The sequence below is a fragment of the Amblyomma mixtum genome, chromosome 7, assembly GCF_055824585.1.
Source record: "Amblyomma mixtum isolate Tamu chromosome 7, ASM5582458v1, whole genome shotgun sequence".
Taxonomy (NCBI): Eukaryota; Metazoa; Arthropoda; class Arachnida; order Ixodida; family Ixodidae; genus Amblyomma; species Amblyomma mixtum.
The window spans coordinates 72,808,917-72,816,292 of record NC_143018.1 but is presented as its reverse complement, the minus strand read 5'-3'; positions in this window follow the sequence as shown (position 1 = coordinate 72,816,292).

Genomic DNA, 7,376 nt, shown 5'->3' with positions numbered 1-7,376 from the left:
TTAATGCTATCAAACCAGCCTTATGCGTCAGGTTAGGCACTGATGTGCGTCCATAACAGCTGAAAACCAAACGGACTGCTCTTTTAGTATTTTTTCAATTTTGTCAGTATTTGTCGCGGCGGTAGAATTTCGATGGAGGCGAAATTCCAGAAATCCGTGTACTCTGCGATGTCAGTGCACGTTAAAGAACCCCAGACGGTCGAAATTTTTCCGGAGTCCTCCACTACGGCGTCTCTCATAGCCTGAGTCGCTTTGCGACGTTAAACCTACCCCATAAGCCAAAATATCAAATTAAAAAAAAAATCTTTATTTTGCTGAGTAATCCGGGCTTCCTAGGCTCCTGGGTCTCCCGACCCCACCGCGCTGAACCGTCCATGCCTAAAAGGTCCATGACGCTGGGAGCGTGGCTGGCGACGATCTTCTGTCTTGCCGGATCCGTGGAGCGTCGTGAGGCCTCCCAGTCCTCCCCTGGTTGGAGTGGCACCAGCCCGCCGAGTGGAGGCGAAGTCGGACAGGCCAGGAAGATGTGGGTCAGCTTTGCCTTCAGTGCATTGCACACAGGGCAGGAAGGTGGGATGGGTCGGTAGTGGGAGAGTAGAGATGGGGTAGGTATGGTCCGCGTTTGCAGACGGCGCCAAAGGTGTTGCTCCCTACTAGCGAGGGAGGAGTGAGGAGGTGGGTATATCTGCCTTTCTGCACGAGCATTCGGAATGAGTTCAGCGAAGATACAAGCATGTACAGGCGCGGACAGAAGTAAACGGAGCACGCAACTGTCTTCGAATATTTTTCACGCGTCACCTAATTGAAATTTCCAGCAGTGGTACGCACATGCTGGTAGCGGAGGTTGGTGGGGTTTCTTGTAGACAAACAACGCTTCTTCATTACCAATGGAGAAAGCGTGATTGCACTTCGAACGCCATAGCTTCCTTCGTTTACTTGTGGCCGCGCCTGTACTCTGCATGGCAATCTCTGTCGTCCGTAAATAAGATACTTTTCTCGTTGGTTCACTTTATTTAGCGTCGCAAGTGCTCCGCATGGCGTGAAACGAGAAAGAAGGAAACTGTACTATTTTTTTGATGATCCTCACATTACCGAGACATCTTAATGAGCAACTTGGTCTGGCACAAACGCATGCGTTGCCGTAGCCCGTAATGGCAACCTCCCTCGTAGATCAGTTTTCTAGGCGTGAAAACAGCAATGAGGCTATGTGTGCTGCTAATCAGTCATTTGTACGCTTGAACTGGAAAAGTGCTAGACAGGGGAGAGGACACGGCGACACCAAACTGGTTGTTCCGGCCAATGTGGTTTTGAAGCGGTTGTGTGTTTTAGCAGCGGCGACTAGAGCCGTGTTTGTAACACAGGGTATCGCTGTCTTGAGCTCCCAGTTTGTACAGGAAGCTCTAGATCAAAGGACGGAGCAAAAGGAACTAGATTTTAGGAATAGAAATGCTGGACGTGTGAAAGCCCAGCTGTCAAACATGCGAGGAGTCGCAACAGCCTGATCCGGTTGGGGAGAATAATCGCCCCAGCTGAATGTTGCAAAGAAAGCTGAATACTTAAGGCTTTAATTCATAACAGGAGCTGTCCCGAAGCACTTTCGGCATGAGGCAATGGTACATTCACTGGGGCGAACTGCATACAGATCGTGTTTTGGGTATTTTAAGGCGAACACAGGGAGACAGACAAGAATGTTAGCGCAGTGCTGAAATTTATTCTCAAACATGAGGGCGTCAGTGAGATAAAACGTACGCATACAGTCTTCCTTACAAATGGACGAAGGGTGATGAACAGCGCTGCTCTATTTCCTCAGCTGAAGGTATCGTCCAAGAATCCACAACGACCGTCACTCAAACCACACCTCAAGGCGGAGTATGCCGTTGGCGACAAGCCCGGCTTTCAAAATGCTGGCCCAGGCGTAACCTTGACTGAACCAGCGAGGATTATCCCACCCTGACTGTGGCTTACAGAAGGCACCTGCTGCCACCGCCTGACGAGGACGTAGCTGCACTTGCATGTTCCTGGCGCCGGTGCGTGGATGAATGACTTGCATGAAAACGTTCATATCGAATGGCCAACGGCACAAGTTGTCGTACTCGCCCGAGCAGAAGAAGAAGCCAAAGGAGACCAGGATTAAGCCGCCCAGTCCTTGGAACCGGAGGGCCACACGGAACGTGTAGCCGTAGATGACATCGCTCGCGGTCTCTACAAACACCATGGATTCAGTATCGAGAGCGCTTGTGACCTGGATGATGTTGGAAAACGTGAAGGTGACCTTGCGAAAATGACGTAATAATAGAAGCGTTTCCATCGGCCCAGACGCTCTCCCGGACACACTGCTCGGGCCAGGACTAGAAGCTGCACCACTTTCAACAGCACCGAAGTCTTCGCTTGTCTTTATACCACTCGAGTGCCCTGTCGTCTCCGGTTGGGACGCGTCCTCCGCTTCGTGAACGCTCGAACTCTGCCAGCTGCCGGCAGCTGCAGTGCTTTCCGAAGCCCCCTCGCTGCGTTGGGCACCCAGGGCGTTGAGCTGGGAAGGATGGTCCTCTTGCTCGGAATCTTCTCCCTCGTGTTCGTTCAAAGTTTGGAGGCGGGTTAGCATCGAGCGCTCGGGCGAACGCTTGGAAACTTGAGCAGTGCCTGCAAGAAAGTTTCGGACACCTTCAGCATTCTTTGCCTGCGGCATTACATACGCATCGGAGATATTAAAAGTGATATTTTTGAGTGTGTTCGAAAGCGAGCTCATCACATCACCTGTGGGCGTCGTCCTGTCGTCAGTCCTCAACGTCAGGGCAGTACCTGCCAAGGCTGCATTTAATTCCACTGCCGTCAGCTTCGGGGAGCGCCTACCCCCCAAGTCCAAAGTCTTGGGTCGGACCGGAGACTTCCTTTCTTGACTGACCTGGCTTACGTCCGGGGTCTGGGTCCTGGATGCGGTCGACGAGCTTCCGTGCGTGCCGGCTGCATTTCCTCCGCTGCTCCCAGGAGAAACGGGATCAGCCAGTGACTCGGCCAGACCAGCTTCCAGACTGTCGACGTCATGCGGCTGCCTCACGAGATGGGGCCGCAGTCTAGCGAGCCTGACGGCGTCGTCGCCAGTGTGAAGCGGCTGCTTAGGCTTGATGAGAGGAGTTTGCTCCGTGGCACTCGAATTCGCTTCGTCGTCGTATTCCTGGAGTGACGCTCCTTCCGGCGAGGCGGACTCCACTGTTGCTTCCACCGCTTCAGAGGCACACGCCGAACTGACCGCCGCATCTTCCGCGACGCTTACCTCTTCACGTCTCTTCAAGCTTGTTTCTCTAGAAAAGCCGGCTCTGGCCACTGACATTCTCAAGCACACCTCCTCATGGTTGTCAAGCTGCGACAGAGCTATCTGCCTTTTGCAGTTCCTGCACGGCACGTGGTTATGCAGGCAGTCTAACACCACGTGCTCCTGCAAGTCGGCCGCGCTACTACCCTCGAATGGACATCCGTACGCTGCGTTTGAGCAGCGCACAGGGCCGGACTCGCCAAGGGAACTAGCCGAAAGACTTTTGAAGGACACCTGCTCGCCGTCGAGCGGGCAAAGCGCTCCCGACTGCAATAACTTCTCGCTGCAAGGCAGGCAGAATGCGTGCAAACACTTCGCCAACTCGACTCTGCAGTGCACAGCACCACAGCACGCGCATTTGTTTCCCATGGCGCGACGAAGTGGATGCCCTTACCGTCGAAGAAGTCACTGAAGCCGTATAACGTACCGCGGTAGGCGTCGCTGCCCCTTCTGACACCTGCACCCGGCGATCGCTGGATTTTAGTACCCTCCCACCTTATCAGTGATTACTGGTACCACGCCACAAGGGAAAGAAGAAACGATAAAAATTTCCCATGAGGCTCGTCGAACTATCAGTGGCATGCCATCTCCGCTCTCTCTCTCTCTCTCTCTCTTTGTGGTCTTGTAGATTTATGGCTTACAGGCGCTATCCGTCCGATAGTATTCGAATCGCTACTTTTCTTCGCCAGGTATAGCTAGCTGAGTTTGCCGACTTTACGCTTCGCGATTAATCTTCGTGTCGTCTGGCCTTTGGCAAAAGTTTTCACGCCACAGCGTATACAGTTGTTCAGTCGAAAAGCCGTCGGCGTCGTAGATGTCGGCACCGCGCGTCTGAAAAAATCGTATTGTGCCGATCCTTTGCCGCAGGATTGTCTAGATGGTGTCATTCGATTCAGCGTTTCGTGCAGCATAAACTTGCTAGTTGAGTTAGAGCGTAGCTCACGGCAGGGATTTGAACCGGCGACCGAAAGTGGAGGGCTGCGTAAAAAAGATCCTATCATGCGAGGTTCGGGTGTCCACCGAGGCGAGTGTGACTGTTACGGCATTTATTTATTTATTTATTCATTTATTTATTTGCTTATTTATTTATTTATTTAATTATAATAAATGATGGCACAGATTGCTGTAAAATTTCGTAGTTGGTAAGCCGATTCCAGTCCGTTACTGTTCTTGGGAAGAAAGAATATTGGAACCAATAGTTACGAGGGCTAAAAGGAACGTAATTGTCAGATTGTGTCGCTGCCTAGTGTAACCTGAAAAGAAAGATATTTCTCCAATGTTAAGCTAGAAATGACCGTTTAAAAGTTGGTACCGAAATTTGAGACGAGAGACGCGATTCCTTTCGGTGAATGCTATGAAACCAGCCTTATGCGTCATTAGTCACTGATGTACGTCCATAACTATTGAAAACCAAACGGACTCCTCTTTTTGTATTTTTTCAATTTTGTCAATATTTGTCGGTATGGGGTGGGTATGGTCCGCGTTTGCAGACGGCGCCAAAGGTGTTGCTCCCTGGTAGTGAGGGAGGATTCCGGAGGCGGGTATATTTGCCTTTCGGCACGAGCATTCGCAATGAGTTCAGCGAAGATACACGCACACTCCTTAGAGAAACCCCCATGAGGTCCGCCTGTGTCCGGTTTCTAGACCCTCGGGCTAAAGAATCGGCGGCCTCATTGTCAGGGTTTCCAGAGTGCGTGGGCACCCAGGTGAGCTCAATGCTGCAGGAGGAGGGGGGGTTCTGGGCCAGTATTTCTTCGAATGAATGTGTTGGGGTTGTTGGAAATGGGATTGAGAATGAAGAAGTCTCCATCAGTGGCACCACGGGCGAGGCTAACGATGTAAAACCAAACGTAAATGCTGCATAGAAGCCGTTAACTTCCAATATTTGGTCGCGTGTCGCGCCGAAATTGTAAAACCGCAAGCGCAGAGGTATATTTTAAAAGTTATTGCTGCGAAATAAATTTTTGAATTTCAGGCCATTACTGAAACATGTAAAAAATGATAGTTCAGTAGCGTGGCTTTTTGGGCTTGTTGGTACATATTTCCAATATACTGTAGCGCAGCAAAAGACGAGGACACAAGAGACGAGAGACGAACAACACGAGCGCTAACTTCCAACAGATTTTATTCTCCTGAAGCATCACATTTATACGCCAGAAAACAGTAATCACATGTGCGAACAGTATCAATTCCTCAGAAAAACAAGCTCTTTATCTGAGAGGAGAATGGAAGGTGTGCTTACACACGAGCATCCTGACCTATTCATCTTTTCAGCTTCGATGATTTCGCGCGTTACTCTTTCTCTGCTTTTTCCTATTACGACACTTTTATCAAATAAAGGCTTACAGGTTTTTGACTTGCATGCGACAGTGTGGTCAACCAGCGATCCGCCTTGCCCGTTTCTGACGTTGCGAGCGTCACCAGAAGCGTCACTAGGCACCAGAAGCCCTACGTCACGTGCGATGAAGGTGTTGTGTATAAAATTCCCTTGTCATGCGGGAAACACTATATCGGCCAGACGGGGAGATGTCTGAACGAGCGCCTAATGGAACACGCTCGCAACGTCAGAAACGGGCAAGGCGGCTCGCTGGTTGACCACATTCTCGCATGCAAGTCAAAAACCTGTAAGCCTTTATTTGATACAAGTGTCGTAATAGGAAAAAGCAGAGAAAGAGTAACGCGCGAAATCATCGAAGCTGAAAAGATAAATAGGTCAGGATGCTCGTGTGTAAGCACACCTTCCATTCTCCTCTCAGATAAAGAGCTTGTTTTTCTGAGGAATTGATACTGTTCGCACATGTGATTACTGTTTTCTGGCGTATAAATGTGATGCTTCAGGAGAATAAAATCTGTTGGAAGTTAGCGCTCGTGTTGTTCGTCTCTCGTCTCTTGTGTCCTCGTCTTTTGCTGCGCTACAGTATATTGGAAATTAAAAAATGATAATCCTTCGTACACTTAAACAGGCACAAAGATCAAATGGGCAAAAAAATTGTATCCATTTTTGGTGCAGGATTACTCCCGTTGCTTTTCGCCAGAAGTGTTCTTTCGTGGTAACTCTTGTTTTCCGAATGTTGGCACGTTGCTTTGATTTGAGAAACGCTTTAGAAAAAGCGCTAATGCTGCAAAAACTTGTTATTGCGAAAGCAATACTGCTTGCACTTTTCTGCCATCGATGGAGGTTCATCCTTCGCTCCGGTGGAGCTGCGGCGCGCTACCACGTGACCGCGTGACGTCACGACAAGAGGAGAGCTGGGGGCCCAACTCGTCTCATCGATGGAGGCTCATTAGTTTAATTAAATAAATTAAATTAAAATAATTCATTGTTTAACTAATTAATTTTACTTAATGTCGAAGAAGAATCTATGAGTAGTGCGGAGCGATATAGCCACAAGAGAAGAAAACGCCGTGCGGAAGAAACGCCGGAACAGAAAGAAGAGCGGCTTGCTAAAAGAAGATCGCAGTATACAGCCAAGAAGAAAGAGCAGAGCATTGTGGTGATTCGAGACGGTGACATCGTGGCACAGCGACGTGAACAACAAGAGATAAGAGTTGGCGATTTCGAGTCTGCTACGCGTGAATTCGAGAAACGAAACGACCAGCAGAACCAAGCGCAGCCAGGTGTTATTTATTGCTTTCGCAATCAGCCAGGCTTAACCAAGCTAAGCCTTCAGCCAATTTTTTATTTAGTGCGCACAAACGTTAAATACATTGCCATGAGCACGGTCTGTTCCGTACGCGTACCGTATGCGATTGCATTGATGATACGTCAGTAGTTGTCCACCGGAGTGCAACGGTTTTTTTTTGTGCTTATCTGTAAACACGTGAGCCTTTGCGGTCCGCGCCTTGGCGCATGTGTAAAGAAGCTGCAACATAAGCGTTATCCGTCCAACAAAGATCGTTTAATGTACAGCGCTCGTCCCGTTCCCTCACTACGTCTATGTTCGTGTTTTTGCGCTGCTATGTCTCTCCTCAATACGCACCAACACCCCCAGTTGGAAGTGCTTCCCCTCAGAGAAGGAATCATCGCTAACCACATTTTATATTGATGTGCTAAAGTGGTTACTAA